The sequence below is a fragment of the Nipponia nippon genome, unplaced genomic scaffold (genome assembly GCF_047370975.1).
Source record: "Nipponia nippon isolate SJK-2023a ecotype South Korea unplaced genomic scaffold, ASM4737097v1 scaffold_12, whole genome shotgun sequence".
NCBI classification, from domain to species: domain Eukaryota; kingdom Metazoa; phylum Chordata; class Aves; order Pelecaniformes; family Threskiornithidae; genus Nipponia; species Nipponia nippon.
The window spans coordinates 17147061-17164050 of record NW_028262313.1 but is presented as its reverse complement, the minus strand read 5'-3'; the positions used below and the strand labels follow the sequence as shown (position 1 = coordinate 17164050).

The window sequence follows — 16990 nt, the reverse complement described above, 5'->3', positions numbered from 1 at the left end:
CACCGATCCCAGCGTGCTTCCCTCCTTCCCTCCCACTTCTGCAACTGCAGATGTAGGGAAATTGCAGAATACCCCCGTCAAAACCCCAGCTCTCCCCCAGCATTGCCGCGTGGATCATTTTCACCCACCAAACTGAGATTCACACGTTATGGCACCCTGCCTGTGCTGTCTGCGGTGAGCCTGATGGTCCCGCACTGCAACACAGCTGGGCTACCAGTGGTGTTTCAGCAGAGCGCTCGGCGATGTGAATGTCAGGGAAAGCGATTTGTCACATAACATTACCTACGAGAGAAGGGAGAAAAGGCTAGAAAAATGCCTAGCAATTGTTGTAATTATGGCCTTTTCAAATGGCTACACGATGTCAGACATGGCGCGGGGGAAAGGGCTGGCATAGCTTATCATAACTGAACCTGGGGTGGATGCTGTTCCAAGCCAGTGATTAATAGTCTGCTAGGATTTGTTTTGGCATGGCAAAAAAACGAGCACGGTGTCTCAGAAAAACGCCAGATGGACAGCATGGAGCAGAGCCCCCCGGCCAGCCGCCGGCACGCCGCAGAGCAGGTGCTGGCAACGCTGGTGCCGGCGCAGGTGGTCACCCCGAGCCGTGCGGTGCTTGCTCCTTATTTGTGGGGTAACTGCATCCTGGCAGGGACCGGCTCCTGCCGCTGCCCCAGGCCCCGGCGCTCCTCAAGCTGTTCCCAGCGCCTTGCAGAAGAGGCGTAACGCTGGATGCAGCGGCCAGCGTGCAGGCAGCGTTGCTGGCTCCTGTCCTCCCGCAGCGCTGGCGGAGGCTGCTGAGCAGTGTGAGCACATGCAGCCTTGTCGCCGCCCTTGAGTCAGGTGCATCTCCACAACACGTTCCTGGGGCTCACTTCGAGCAGGAGTGCCAGGATGAAGCCTTCCTGCGGCAGCCCAGGCTGGTCCTCCTCCCCTTCCCCAGCCCACGGACTCCATTTGCTCCGGGGCGATGAGACATCACCCTCCAGGCAGCCAAAACAGCAGCCGCAGCTCCAGCACTGCGAAAGCACAAGGCGCGGTCCCTCGAGAGGTCACCCACCACCGTGGAGCGGGTGGGCAGGGTGCCCAGCCCAGGATGGAGCTGCCTTCCCCTAGGACCATGGGCCAATGTGTCACCGTGGCCAACACAGACCCTGTCCTTCAGAGAAGGACACAGCAGGGAGGTGGCAGCCGTGCCCATCCAACAGCTCACATCACTCATCCACTTGGAAAGTGAGAGGCAGGTCTTGGCTGTCCATGCGATCAGGTACCAACATCTCAGTTTCTGCCGATGGCAACATATCCTCCAACCTGAGGCTAAGGATAAAAGCAAGTCCAGCTGGGCCACAAGATAGATTGTTTGGATCAGGCTGAGAATCACTTATGCGGTGTTTTATTAACCATAATGGATAGCTGTGCCTGGTAAAATGAGCAATAATCTTGCTTAAAGGACCGCTCCTGAATCACACAGTGTTGTTGCCAATGCTGCAAACTTTCCTTGCTGGTCTGCAGGCCAAATCCTTTCCTGGAGCAAGCGATGCCCAGAACAAAAGAACACAAATCAGATAGGAACAGCTTTCTGCCTTTTTTTTTTTTTTTTTTTTTTAAAGAATTGGAGATAATATGACAGGTAGCATCCTCCATCTCACAGTCCCTCTGATTTTCACACTTCATCTCAGTCCATCAGGATTGCCATCTTACCCAGCACTTACCCAGCCTGCTGCTCCACATCCAGCTCCAGGGTTTCCCGGGGACAGAGCTCTGCCTGGGGTAGATGGTCGGTGGCTAATGGAAGGAAATAGAGGAAAAAGTAATTTACATCAGCTAAGAATTTATTCTGTACACTGCTATTTTGTGATCATCCATAATTTTAATCTATTACCAGTAAAAGATGCACCTCTTCTCCGGGTTCATCTTGTTTACAGCTGACGTGATCCCGAGGGACTGGTCTGCTATTTGAGGGCATTTTGGAAATTCCGTATTTCCACAATTCTGAGCAACCCCTGAAAGCAAGGGGGGCACTTGGGGAGGGATGGCATTCTACCTGACAGAGGAGCTGCCTTTCAAGCAAGACATGCTCAGGAGCAGCAAAGCATTTCACATTGAGACTGCCAGCCAGCTTTTGCAATGACGAGACACACCGTTGCCGTCACTCCGGCTCTGGTTAAAGAGCAGCGGGTGGCATGCAGCCTGGGGACAGACACCCAGTTGGCGTGCAGAGCTGGGACCAGAGACCCAGGCTTGAGGACCGGCATCCCAGAGAAAGCAGTCGCCCAGAGCATAGCTCTGTGTGCACGTCCTCCTGAAACTCCCTCCCTGCTTCTCCACCCAGGGCCCAAGACCCTCACGCAGCTGACCTGAGGCTACGATGCAGGGCACCGAGCTCTCCTGCAGCCAGGGAATAAATAATCATTAAAGTTAGGGCAAGTACCACATTCAAAGGGAAAAGCAGCAATTACAGCCTAGACCATGTGGCAGGATTACGTGATGCATCATGTGAAAAAACACCCTTCCTGGTAGACCTTTAACATATACTCTAACACTATCGTCACAATTTACTTTAATTAGCAAACTAATTGGCTGATGGCGCTGTGAAGCCAGGGCTGGCGCTGGGTGACAGCTGAGGGTCCTGATGGAGAAAGCCACCCATTGCCCACGTGGCCCCTCTGCGCACTACACAGGGCATCCCTAAATCTGTGTTAAGCTGGGAGGGGTGCGGGTGAGGGGCTCAGCACCACAGAGCCGGGGTCAACCATCCATCCATCCTTCCATCCATCCAGGGGGGAAGGCCTGAGCAACCAGCCCGTGACTGAGATCATGTTTCCAACCCTGAAGAATGAAAATGCAGCTCGTTGAAATTCTGCCTGCCTTCGCAAACAAAGCCCGCGGCTGCCTCTGGGCTGGATGCCCCAGCCCTGCCTGCATAGCCCTGCCTGCACAGCCCTGCCTGCACAGCCCAGAACTGGGATTCGCCCCACACACGGATGGGGGACCCCATGTAGCCAGCAAGGCTGCTGCTCAGCCTCCCATAAACAACAAATACAGGGAAATAAATACTAAATAGGTCTCTCGCAACACACACAAATGCCACGGGGACTGTCCTCTTTAACATGAGCCAGTTCCCCCCCAAGAGCCTCCTTTGAACTCTCTTTTCTTCCAAGCCCAGCACCGTATCTTCCCATTCCTTGCTGCTATGGAGGCCAGCAGCACGGGCAGGCTGTCCCCTGCTGCTCTCTCCATGGGGATGTTCCTGCCTGCACGTGGAAATGTAACACACTTGCTCAGATTTTGAATAAGTCACCTATCCCCAGAAATCACAGCCACCACCAGCCCACCGGGGTCTGGCTGATGCCGTCATTCACGCACTGAGGTTTTCATGGCTTCGGGCACCTGCAGAACCTGAGCTGGAACGGATGGAGCTGGTTTAGGTATTCTGCAAATTTGCAGCAAAGGGTTTATTGGAAACATTTAGCCCTCTTTCTGTTCATTAATGAAGTTCAAACATACTTTGATTTTCTTCATATTTGTTCATTATTTGAAATTGCACAGGGATGCTTTAATGGGGATGTTTCGGAGCAGGGACTGCCTGTCCGCTGTTCAAAGGCAGGCAGGCAGCAGCCGCAGCACGTCCCTGCTCCGGCCCCGACACGCTCTGCGGGACGGAAACCTGGCAAGGATTCAGGCTCCTACCGCCGCCCCCCAGACCTCCTCTTTCTGCAGGCTTTTCTGCAAGCAGACTTTGCTCCAGATGCAGAAGCGCTTGCTGAGAGCAATTTAAAAGGGTTTGCAAACACCAGCATGGTTCTTATTGAAACAAATATCCACCAATCTGCGCCATGCTCCGAGAGCACGAGCTCTGGGAAAGATCATGTCTCCCCAGCTGGTTCGGACATGGTGCCATGGCAGCGGTGTCAGGGCTGCTTGGCCGCAGGCAGCCTCCTGCCAGCCCTCCCCAAGCCCTGCCTGCGCTGTGGGGCACGCAGCCGTGATGGGACCACGCTGCCGGCACTGGGGGGAAAGTGGGAAGGTGAATGCAGCTGGAGGGTATGAGAGGACACCCCATCACCAAAATGTCCCATGCAGTAGAAGCACCAGGGAAAGCGATGGGGTGGGAAGCCATTGTGGGCACCAAGCGCATCAGCACCTGCATGGATAGCAAAGCTCCGTGCAGGTAAGACCACCACGCAGGCAAGGAAATGCAGAGCAGGGCTATGAGATGTCTCCTTTCCCTGCTTCTTCAGCCACCTGCCTGACCCAGGCCAGGGGGTCCGAGATGATCCCGGCTGGTGTAATGATAAGGGAGAACTGTAGGGTAAGATGCAAACCCCTTGTCAATCCTCATTACACCACAAAGGAGCATCGGTGACTCTGCCATGTCTGCCAAACTGCAGAAAAAGGTCTCACCCCAGGCACAGCGGAGCTTCCCTGTCCCGGCTGGGGGACGAGCAGGCACCACAGGGGTTTCCAAACAAGGAGCCGATACCAACCAGCAGAAAGCTTTTGTGTGGATGCTCCCATCCACTGCCCAAACTCCTGTGGCCTGAATATTCCAGACCTGCTGTAACATTTGGGTATTTCACATACATCGCACAAGCCCAGTTTATTTCGGGAATTATATGGTGATGGATAGCTAGATGCAAGGAAAGGCCATTATACGCTATAAAAAGCTGCACAGTCTTCCTGCCTGCTCTGTGCTCTGTGACAAACCATCTGCTTTGCCTGTACCTCCCTTTGTTTATCCTGCTCAGCTCAGCTGAAATTAAAATTGACAAAAGCAATTTTTCCCCGATCAAGTTGGAAAGATAAGGAGAGCGGCTGCTGCACACACTGCCATAGAAACCTGGGCTACTCCAGCGTTTCATCCTCCTCCTCCTCCCTGTGCAGCAGCTAAGCCTGTGAAGTGAAGTGCCCAGCTGCAGTGGGAAGATCCTCCTGCTTACGCCAAAGGAGAAACACAGATGGATTTAGCCACAGGAGATCCATCTCGCAAACACAGCGCTGAGAAGGAGTTTTGTTTTATTCCTGCTTCGATCCCCTCCCCTTGGATTCAGAAGTACAAAGTGGCCCCTTTGATTAGAAAAGCACATTTGGATGAATTTGGAATTATTTCCTGTTGGAGGGAAGGGAGGGGGAAAGGCAGCATATTTTCTCTGAGAACATTTCTGGAGTGTTTGAGAACCTTCTAGGTTACACTTACACCACTAAAGCACTTTTCAGCTCAAAGCACTCTGCAAAATACAGGTCCAGGCTGCAGACACAGCTGCAGCTCAGCTCTGGCACTAAGCCTGCAGGATTTGGTCCCCCAGCCCTTAAGCCCAGCCTCCGATAATACACCTGCACGGGGCTGTAAAAGCTGTAGGATGAGAGAGAGCCCCTCATCGCCTCCTCCGAGCTCGGGGATCCTCTCCTCGAGGGGCTGGAGCACAAGCCCCAGCTTCAAGCACAGCAGGGTCAGCTCCTGCCACATATTTACATCCCTCGGTACTGCACCGCACATGCAAAAGCCAGGAGCCGGAGGCATGGAGTGCAGCTCTTAAAAGTCAGGGGACCTTCATTTTTCTACATCCAATTTCTTTAGACATGTTAATAGCACGAGGCCTCTTTTCTGAGATGCAGGAGCAGCTGCTGGAGTCTCCACTGAATTAAGCTAAGGGCAAGTTTCACGTTTTGAAGAGAGATTTTTGGGGTCTGGTATTTTTTTTTAAATCTGAGAGCAAAGACAGACATCAGAAAAACATCAAGCTGCGAGACATGCCATTTTCCCTGTGCTGTTATAACTCAGGAATAGCTGAATAAAACCGCAGTCCACGTTCCTGACAAATTCCCTGGTGGGCTGAGTAAAGGCTGGAGAAATTCCACCCCAGAAGGTAATTGCTTTTTTTTTTCCCCCCCTTCCTGAAGTTATTAGAGTTGCAGGAAGGCCCTGAAGCAGAAGCCCCTTGCCTCAGCCCTGTTGCAGGGGCAGCAGAGCTGGAGCCTGCTCTTGTGGGCTGCATGTGGGGCTGGTAGGCTGCAGGGACCAGCTTTTGTAGGGCAATGCAGCAAAGTAAGGGGACCATCAGATGTCACGGCCCTTCTGCTCACTAAAGTCATGAGTGGAGGGTCAGGAGACCTCCAGGGTCTGAGAGGAGACCAAGGAGCAGTCTAGGCAGGAGCAGGAGCCTCATCCACACAGACTGCACCTTCTTTGTGGCTCCATGACCACCGTTGACAGCAAAGAAAAGCTCTCACAGCTCAGGTGAAACGCAAACGGAGGGTACCTTGATTCCCAGCCAGCATTTAACCTCTTCCCTGCATTGTGCCAGTCTTACGTAGGAAGCCCCGTTGCTCTGCAGCCCTGCAGCCAGAGACGCCAGGCACTCACTGCCATCAATTAATCAAGATGACCGCTTCAATTGCGTTACACATCAAGGGGCAGATAACACCAATAAACCCCTCCCCAACAAGGCAAAACTGGAGCCATGACGCCAGCAAATTGACAGAGCAATTCTGGATTTGCACAGGATGTGTTACCTTAGGATCTGGATCTGCTCCTGGGTTTGTCCAGGATAAGCAAGATTAGATCTGGATCAATCCCAGGCTTACTGGAGCTAAGCAAGATTAGACCACGGATCAGCCTCCGTATTGATCGTATAATTTGTCACTACTACGCTTGGGGAAAAAAAAATCCCCCACGCAGCTAATGGAGGCTGCACCAGCACGAGGGAGTGGAGATGCCAGCCCTGCTCTCCTCGCTATATTCATTAGACATGTCATTCACTCGGCACAGTCATTGTTTTCTGTGATAACGTACTTAAAATTCAGCAGCACACTCTTCCCCACATTTAAATAGAAACAGAGATTTACCCCTGGACATATATTATGCATTAAAATGGTATTTTAGGAATTGGAGTAAGAATTCACCTGACTCCTCATTTATCTGCAGCTAATGAGGCTCCACAAATCAGTGCCCCATGAACGCTCCCACCTGGACAAGAGCCAGAGGGACCACGGCACTGGGATGACACAAGCAGAGGGAGCAGCATGTGGTCTGGCTAGTAACTCCGGGGAGAAGCAAGCCAAGCATCCGAGGAAGCCGGGTACACAAAGAGAATGGGGAATGATCCACAACGTCACTTGCTTGACAGCATCTGCCGGCATCGGCCGATGCAATGTGACAGTTTCGTGTCTGGGATGGGGACGTGACTTCTTCATCTAGACCTTGCTAAGTTGCCCTGGGATTTTGAAGGGTTTGATGATAATAATAACTGGTTGTTTTTTTTGCATGAGCTGCTTTTTATGCAACCCTGACTGTAAGAGTTAGAAGGAATCAAAGACTTTGCAAACCTCCTGGCAGCTTTAGGGATCGCAGCCCACTGTGAGCAGGGAGGAGAGGGAAGAGCTCTCCTGGCCTCTGAAGTCTGCTCCTCCTCAGGGAGCAGCGAAAAGTTATTTCTGCAATATTGCAACTGGATCAGCTGAGGAGGAGATGACATGAGATTAATGAAATAATAGTGCTCTGTGGGCTGAGCAGGGCAGGATATTGCCCTGGCAATGCTCTTGCCAGCTAGCTGAGCATCAGGCAGGGGAAACCATGGACTCTGGCCTTCTGCCTCCAACTTTTTGCCTCCAGCAGCAAGGACTTCTTCTGCCTGCATCTCTTCTGTGCCCTTGTCTCCTCCTGGACAAGGGAGGCTTATTTCCAGGTGGAGAGATGACATGTTGCTCAGTTACGGCTGGTGCAGGAACACTGAACCACAGCTTGCTTTGTTTGCAGTCTGATGAATACACAGCGCTTGAGACTCATTTATCCAAACAGAAGCCATCCCCAAAATTCCTTTGCAAATTTTCCCGAGGTATCCACGTCCCCTTCTTATTGACTGCAGTATTGAAAGCATTATATGCTGAAGACAAGCATTCTCGGGTGCGTGGCAGGTAACACCAATAAATCCCTGGGTCACACTGCCGCCAGGGAGATCCTGCTGGGGAAGGGCTTTGGGGGCACCTGGTGCTGGGATTGTGGTCCCCCCCGACCCCCCAATTCCCCCTTTCCACCCCAGCCTCTGAGCAAGGCCGGGGTTTGCCCTGCCCCGTGCACGGAAGCCCCTCAAGGGGATCAGCCACCTTCTGCAGACACTGGTTTCTGCAAACAACCCCGCACACGGTTTTTTTGCCAGCTTATCCCAGTAAATATGTTTCAGTTAATCCAATTTGCTCTCACATTGAGTAGCATCAAACACAGCAGCTGCCAACCAAATATTAAAGATATAAAAAAATAAAGCAGCTCCAGCCCCTTGCCGGCGGTTTGGGAGAGAAGGCTCAGCACGGGCATCTGCACATTACAGAGGGCAAGCAATTCCCTCAGCCCCGCGAGACACAGCTGGGGTACGCTGGCGACCAGCGGCAAATAACATAGGGGCAAAGGACTAAATCACATTTGTACAACCTCCTCCCTCGTGTTTCTCTGCATTATTTAAGAGAAAACATGTTCTCTTCTAGTCTTTATTCTTTCCCTTTTGCACTCGATTCCTGCTGCTGGTGAGTGAACTAAACCAAACCCTCCAAGCCCAGGCTTCGAAGCAGCGTGAAGCCACACTCCGGGTCTGATCCCGGTCTAGAAAGGTGCCCAAGTTCCTGCAGCAGGACGGAGCTGGCTCTCGGATCAGATGGACCCAGAGCAGCACAGACCTGGGCTCAGCAGAGCCAACGGCTGCCACGCATTGACTGAAAGCCCAGAGCCCAACACTTGTAGCTTTGCAATGCAGATCTGGGTCCAAACCCTGGGGAAGAGCTGTGCCCAGGGAGCAGACACACGGGCAGCTGCCACTGACTCTGCCCAGGACCATCACAACCATCGAGGACCAAGACAAAGCAAGAGCCCGGGGCCACCATGGTCAGGCAACGTTTGGAGCCAAGGCCAGGCACCACCACAAGCCCCACGTCCCCCACCCTTGCTTGATCATCCGATGGGTCCACAGCACTTGCAATGCCATGTGATAACAGCATCGCACCGGGCTGTCCAGACACCCCACGAGCAGCCCGTAAATCCTCCACACCCTCACCTCATCAGGGCCTTGCAGGAGCAGCATCGCTTTCCCCTGCAAAATGACTCCTCACCTGCACGGTCTCAGCAGAGACCACAGGTAGGAGGAGGCAAGGGTGATGGAGGGGCAGCCCCACGCACGCCTGAGTACAGGCAGGGGAGCTGCTTCCCCCACAGCGGGCTGAGCTGGGGGCAGGGAGGGGATTCTGCCCTCCCAGGGCACACGCGAGGGCATAAGCGAGAGCAGGCACCAGCATCTCTATTGGAAAACCTACCCCTGCAGAGCTCAATTGATTTTTTAAATTAATCTATTCACAGCAGTTGGAGTTGAGCTAGCTTTAGGTGCTATTTAAGCTGCTTTCCCTGTGCCTCGCGTTCAGCATTTGCATGGTGGAATTAAGTCAGATGGGGGAGTGGGAACAGGGAGGCGAGCACCTCTGGGTGCTGCTGCCTGATGTCCGCACACCCAGAGCCTGGCAGGAGCTGAGCCCCCTCGCAGCCTCCATCCAGCGTGCCCAAAGCATCCCGCTGCCAGGCAAGGCTGGGGAGGCAGTGAAGCAGCCCCAAAAGCTTTGGGGTGCAGCATCGGAGGGCCAGACCCCACCAGCCTGAGGTGCTCCAGCCCGGCAGGACCCCCAGCACCCTCCACCAGAGATCCCTTGTGCTTTGGAAAAAAGCTTAGTGGGGAAGATTTCTCCTCTCTGTCATTAACCTGACATAATGTCTTTCCTGCTGGCAGCTTTCAGGCTCAGCAGGTTTGTTATAAAATTCATTATCAGATATTGCAATCACAGTCACCTTTATTGGGCTCTGCATTTACAATAATTAGGCCAATAAACACTGATTTATAAAAATGACAAACAGGAACTCCCAGTAAGCAAGAAAAATGTGCTTTCTTTAGCGAGCAGTTTCTCACAGGACAAAAAAAATATTAAAAAGGCAGAAACCAATCACCATAGCTGACAGCAAAGTTAAGCAGGTTCTCCTGGGAATTTCCACTTGCCAGCCAAGACCTCACCGGGGCAGACCCGGGGTGCAGACCCGGGGTGCAGACCCCAGGGCCAGGCAGCCCGGTGTGAGGCAGGGGTTGCATTACTGGGGTGCATCACCCTTCCCAAGGGCTGCAGCCCCCTCCTGCTGCAGAGTCAAGACAGCTGGGGAGTGGGGGAGATGCCGGGGGTGCAACAGGAGGAGAAGATTGTGGCAGGTGGCACAGAGAGGGAAAGAGCAAGGAGGAGGCAGAAAAAAAACAGGAGGGAGAGCAGGAACAAAGCAAAGGAGGAGAGAAAAATCCAACAGAAGGGAAGCACCTTGGATGGGAGGGAGGAAAAAAAATCCCTGCCAGGTATAGCAAGGGGAGACCAGAGCAATAGGAGAGAAAGAGGGCAAGAGGGAGCTTCAAGCCTTAATATTCGGAAAAAAAATAAAAGCCTCAGCAGGAGGGAAGGAGAGAGGAGAAAGGGAGGTGTCACCTGAGAGGAGGCAATGCAGATGCTTTCTGCATGCCTGGACTGCTCCAAAGGCACGCAGGGCTGGGCTCAGCCCACTGCAGATAGGCTTTGGGGGGCACAGGCTGGGCACAGCCCCGCTGCGGCAGCCCCTGGTGGGTACATCGGGTGGAAGGCAAGGGCAGGCACACCACACACAGCAGAAGCGTGCAATCATGATCCCAAAGGCAAAGACTCACCGAGTTGAGGAAAGAGCTGAGCTGCAACCAGCCCAGCTGCAGGGCAAGGAGGCAGCAACCTTGCAGGGCATAGCATGGGGCCAGCCATGGCACTGGTGGCCCAGCAGCACACGGGGTACGAGCTGGCCCTCCTGCAAACCCCAGGAGGGCATCGGGAGAGCCCCGTCCAGGGGTCAGCTCACTGGGACTAGGGCACCTTGCAACAGGGCAATGGCTGAGTCACCCAGATTTTGGCAGGGCCTCCAGTCACAGTGGGACAGCAGCTCCTGGGACAACCTGCGACAGCTCCCAGTACCACCACACACAGCCCTGGAGCACCAAGAACACTTCAGCTTGCCGCCACCAGTCAGGCAGCAGCCTCAGGCCATGGCTGCCTCTGAAAGCCACTCACACATGGCACCTGGGCAGGAGGAAGCCCGGCAGCACGGCAGGAGCGTGGTGCCCATGGCCCCGGCAGCCAGCCCACTCTTGCAGGCGGGCGAGTGGTGCGTGCCATGGTACATCATCACCAATATGCTTATCGTCTCCGCTCTGCGCCCCCTTTGCAGCCCATCTGCGATCACACATGGCTGAGGCGGGGAGGAAGCTGCAGAGGAGGAGGAGATCCCCTACCACCGTCACAGCACGGGCACGCAGCCCAGCCTGGCACAGGTGCCGCTCCAGGAATGGGGCTGCTTAATGCACACAGCGCTGCCGTGACTCCACAGCTCCCACCTCACCTGCACACACCGGAGCCTCCTCCCTGTGCTGTTTCCCACCTTTTTCGTCCCAATTTCCTCTTGCTGATCCTCAGCTCTCAGCATGCTGTGCTCCTGGAGCTGCTCGGAGCCCTGCAGCCCTCCTCTGCCAGCCAAGGGCCAGCAGCAGCACAGCTGAAACCCTCCAGCAGCCATCCCATCCCCTATATACCCTCCCACGCAGGGGCAGCTGAGCAACGTTGGCTCCAACCACCTTTGCTCATCAGGACCACCTGGTACCTGGCCCCCTTAGGTGCCGGTGAGCATCTGGAGGGGAGCCAGCCCACAGCAGCAGCTGCCACCCCACGTTTCAGACGATGAACCCCAAAATTCATAGACTCGCAGAGCCTTCCACTGCTTCATTCTGTTTGGGGCAGAGATGGGCAATCATGCTGACTTTGGTTCATTTTATTGATTTTTTATACAGCTGCTTTTTTGCAAAAGGACCCTGGAGCTGTGCACAGCTTGACTGTGCATATGAGAGCTGAGGAAGAGGCAGTGGCTGAGCTCGAGGCGCAGGGGAAGCAGCTAGGGCTGCATGGAGACATCACTGAGAAAGAAGCAGGCAAACCCCCATCTCCTGAGCCTCAGGATCTCCCCAGAAACCCCAGCACACCTGAGAGACCCGGACATTCATCCTCCCATCTCTGGGATGCTATATGTGGTCTCGGAGGGCGAGGGAAAATGATGCTCGCAGCATCACAGCACAATTAATTGCAATGGCCATCAATGGGAGATTAATGACAATCAAAGAAAAATTAACTGTGTTGAAATTCTTCAGTTTAATGGATTCCTTCTTGAGTAGTCACATTCAGGAGTAATCTCAATTCTGTCTTTACTTGCTTTAGTAAGTAAACAACATTAATATGCATATCAGGTGAGAGAGTAAAATAACGCAGGAGCCTATGTGATACTGAACTGGTTCAGCAAGAAATTTTTAATATGTTAATATTAAATATTTCAGGTTTACTAAGCAGTGATAATGCACTGGTTATTCTCTTCACACAATCCCAGCACAATGCAGCAATTTTTACCAAAAAATGTCTTCTCCCTGCAGGTTTCCCACTGTTGAGTTCATGGGCGTGGTGAAATTCAGGCCCTGCAGTCCCTCGAAGGGAGACCTGGTGCCTCTCCCCATGCCGATGGGCTTATGGCCGCTGCTGGAGAAACCCAGAGCATCCATCCATCCAGCAACGGATCCACACACCTGCAGCGCGACGTCTGCACTCCCTCGAGAAACCAGGCTGGCCTCGTCCACCTCCTTCCCCCGCACCTCAGACACAGCCGTCACAAAACCACCCACTTCTAACTAAGCAGGGTGGCAATTAACGGCTGCCAGCGGAGCGCCCACATCACCCCGAGCATCCCTCTGCTGCCATGGACGGGGAACCCAATAACAGCATGCGTACAGCAGATTTGGGCGATGGGCACCGGGGTGGTGGTTACTGCAGGGCAGAGGGAGGCAACGACCCCTTGCTCCCCAACTTATCCCCTTGGTTTCCTTTCTCACATCCAAGAGGAGCTTTACAATATTCCTTCAGATCTTAACAACCCTTAAACTATTTTTAATGAAACGGTTTTCAGTGTGACACCAATACACACGTAGCTTTCAATTACATTTTAGCGTTCCCAGTAGGAAGTAACTCTTTATTGGGAAAGTGACTTATGATAGTGCAGGATTATGGGTTTGGTCTTTGCATTACATATATTCAAAGCCTGGTGAAAATAAAAACTGCTCAGCACATATTCTGTAGATGAGCTAAGCCTCATGCACAGGGAAGCGTTTCTGAAGAAGTTAAGTGTTTGAAATAAAACCGTGTAGTCATCTAGTAGAACAGAGACATGAAATTGTTATTTATCAAGATGAAACTGGCATTTGGATAAAATTCTCCAGCGCTGTTAATAACTTCTGTTGACGAGGGAGTCACAACAGCAGAAATGAGGTAGACATCCCCCAGAGCTCGGGGGAGCAGGATTTTTCATGGGCTGTGAGCAAGGAGAAGCATGTGTCTTTGGTAATAACTTTCTGAGCGGCTCCATCAGAACGGCCACCACGAATTTATCTTTTTCTGTTCTCTCCAAAAGCTTTGTCAGCTTTGAATAATCTGCTGTGGCTGCAGACTGCCAGAGTGCCACATGGCCACGTACGTCTCCAAGATGAAGTCCAACTCCCTGAGCAGTTTTATCATAATGATGAAGTTTCTTAACTTAAATCAAGGATGTCTCTGGAGTTCCCTACAACAACGTGAACTTAAGATAAACAATGAATGATGAATAGGCAAATAACTGAAACCTCTCTTCAGCTGAGGCCATATGTGGCTAGTTGATAAGAGGAGGTATGCGTCCTCTCATCTGGCAAATGTTACAGAAAATGGGATGGTTTGAAGCAGAAATGGTTCTGTGTAATCAGCCACTGGCTAATGAGCAATTTCCTTTTATATGTGATTTTTCCTTTTCTCTGTTTGCTGTCCAGGATGTTGGCAGTGGGGAGGGAGCCGGCAGCCTGACCAACACGCATGCAAATGCTTCACTCTGGGATAAATCAGTGCCCTCTGCCCCCACGGCGGGTCCCAGTCCAAGACACAACAGCAGCAGGAGATGGCTCAGGGCTGTGTGATGGTGCTGTATGCGTCTCCTGAAGGCGAGGAAGCCTTTCCTGAGAGACCCACCCAAACCAGGGGAAGAGACCATCTGTAAATCTAACAGCAGCCTGATCAAAGCTTTGTGTGTGCAACAGCAAACGGGGATGGACACCTTGGACCAGGGCTGAGGACCAAGGGACGGACACCTCGGACCACTGCTGCAGGACCAGGGGACAGACACCTCGGACCACGGCTGAGGACCAAGGGACGGACACCTTGGACCACGGCTGCAGGACCAGGGGACGGACACCTCGGACCACGGCTGAGGACCAAGGGACGGACACCTCGGACCACGGCTGCAGGACCAGGGGACGGACACCTCGGACCACGGCTGAGGACCAAGGGACGGACACCTTGGACCACGGCTGCCGGAGCAGGGGACGGACACCTCGGACCACTGCTGCAGGACCAGGGGACAGACACCTTAAACTGTGGATGCAGCACCCCGGACACGCTGTAAGGGTGTGCTCTGGATGTATTTTGGGGCTGGAGCACCTAAAAGAGCAAAGCGAGAGGCATTTCTCCTACCGAGAGACCGCCCTGCAGCACTCAAAGAGAAGGGGCAAAGGCTGGCGGGGGCGGACCCGGCGGGGTCCCCCCACGTGCTGTGGGTCCATGTCACTCCCCCCGGCTCCGTCCGGGAGCGGGTGCCACCGCTGCCACCACACCACCCTGCAGCGAGAGCCATGAGGCGCCATGTCCCGCAGTAAACGATATGATTTACTTACTACCTATGGAATTGCCCAATTAATTCACTATCCACATTAATATTATGGCTCATTTTTAACTTTACTGTCTCCACCGTTCCAATTTAGTGCTGCTCAGAGATGCTGCCGCTGACCTTAATGGGTTTTTCATTATAACAAAGAGCACCGTATTAATCACGATGGGTTTTCGGCTGGAGGTTGCTGCCCGAGCCCCACTGCTTTGGGGAGCTGCTTTTTAGTAGTTCAGGGACCTATTTTATTTCTGCCGGGCTTCTCGCCTCCACTCACACCATGTACAAACCTTCATGCTATCCAGGAGGAATTGCTTGGTATAATATTTCCAGGCACAGAGATTTTATGTGGCAGTCAAGCTACGCCGTGGATATGATAGATTTTTCTGGGCAAATTGGAGCAAGAAGTAGAAAACAGAAAGGATGCACCAGTCGTAGCCAATGAGCCTCTTATTGTCCTGTATAAAAATCAAATGCCTTTTAATCATTTCAAATGTTCTTCTGGGTATCAATTAGTCACACATTAATATCAGTATTGCTTCTCTTCCTCAGTTCACGTCAGATTAAATTCTCCCCTGTCATAGAGACTCGCGCTCATTAGCTTCAAGGAAAATTAGTGATTGTTCCCTCTTCATTGGCACTGATGGAAGATTTCCATCGGAACTGCTTTTTATATAGAGAACCTGATTGTCATCTTAAAGAGATTGAGGTTTTTCTCCCCCAAAATTATTGTCCTTACACAGAAAATCCATTTTTTTTCTTTCTCTGAAACCCTGAATCCTGAGCCTGAGCACTGGGGAATGGGGGAATAAAACCAAAAACATTCCTGACCAGCGTCATCCCGTGGTTTCTGTCCCTCTCTGCATCCCAAGTATCCCTCTCCCCGTCAGGATCCAGCAGCTGACGCGCAGCCCACAGCTGCTGAGGAGATGGACAATTTGGGTCGCACGGGGTTTTGCTGCCGTCAAACCCCCCGGTTCAAGACTGGATATTTATAACACTTTCTATGGAGAGTGGCAGCATGGAGGGGTCCCATCCTGCTCCCTGCCCAGTGCAGGGGCCGGGGAGCACAGGGCTGAGCTGGCTCTGGGGCTGCATGTGCACGCATGTGTGCATGCATGTGTGCATGCTTACTCCCATTGCTCCCATCCCTCCTGGCCAGCAGCACCCAGTTTTGCAGGCTGCAGCAAAACGAGGTCTCCAGCCCCACGGCGGGACCCCCCCTCGCTCCCGCCGCTCGCCCCAGCCGCTCCATCCCCGGCACTCGCCAAGCGCTGGAAGGGACCGATGATATTTGTTGAGTTTTATTAACTCCCAGCCCTGGGAGGTTCTCACCTCTTCCAGCTAATTCAGACGCCCGACTCCTGACGGAGCTACAGTGATTGCCATTAAAAAGCTTGACATTTACCTTACAACAGTAATAAAATAATAATGCCTAATTTGGTTTACGAGTGGTATTTGCAGTGTTTCCTGTGCCTGGAGTGGGGGATATTGTGAAGATCGCTGCTATGCTGATCAATTATGTCTGCTTAACGGCACTGCTGTAATTCTTTCCTGTAATCATAACCGTCTTTCAGTAGAGCTGCTCCAAAGTTTTCCTTTGAAACTGTAATTTTGACAGGAAAAGAAAATGTTTTCAGATACTTCAGTTTCCACTGAATAACAAAAGCTTCAGAGGTGAAACTTTCTGGTGAAAAGTGGAGAAAGACAAACCTGGTGTCTGCACAGATTTTGCTGCATTTAGATTTCCAAAATCTTTCAGATATTTTCAAAGGCTGCCTGTGATTGCTTTCCATTAAAAAGTGATTTTCCTCCTCCAAATAACCTGCTGTCTTTCACTCATCAATATGATTCCCTTCTGTTATTGGCCTCTCAGATATTAAAAATCCCTGGTGTGCTTTACATCCCTGAGCTGTTGCTGCCGAGTTAAGGGCAGGGGAGCTGGCCCTGGAGCTGCTGCTGGGCTGCGGGGTGAGGAGCTCCTGCCGCCCCGGGGCCAGGGACCTCAAACCCCTTTGCAGGGAGCTGATACACACCAGGGCACACACACACACACACACACACACACACACGGCTTTCCCCAAGCTATTCAGCAACTCTGCTTCCATCCCGCTTGGATTTACCCTCGGGATGCGGGCAGCGATGCCCTGACACGCTCGCAAAGACAGTGGCAGACCCACTAAAAGC

The 16990-nt window shown here is 52.6% G+C and overlaps 1 long non-coding RNA gene across 1 annotated transcript; it reads right to left on the bottom strand.

Moving 5' to 3' along the window:
- Window positions 1-289: 289 nt before the first annotated feature.
- On the bottom strand, window positions 290-11566 carry LOC148056730 (uncharacterized). The gene is made up of 3 exons (XR_015702453.1): window positions 11426-11566; window positions 1710-1782; window positions 290-1522 (listed from the first exon to the last, which is right to left on the bottom strand). It is a non-coding gene; the product is annotated as an uncharacterized LOC148056730 (long non-coding RNA).
- Between the last annotated feature and the right edge of the window lie 5424 nt (window positions 11567-16990).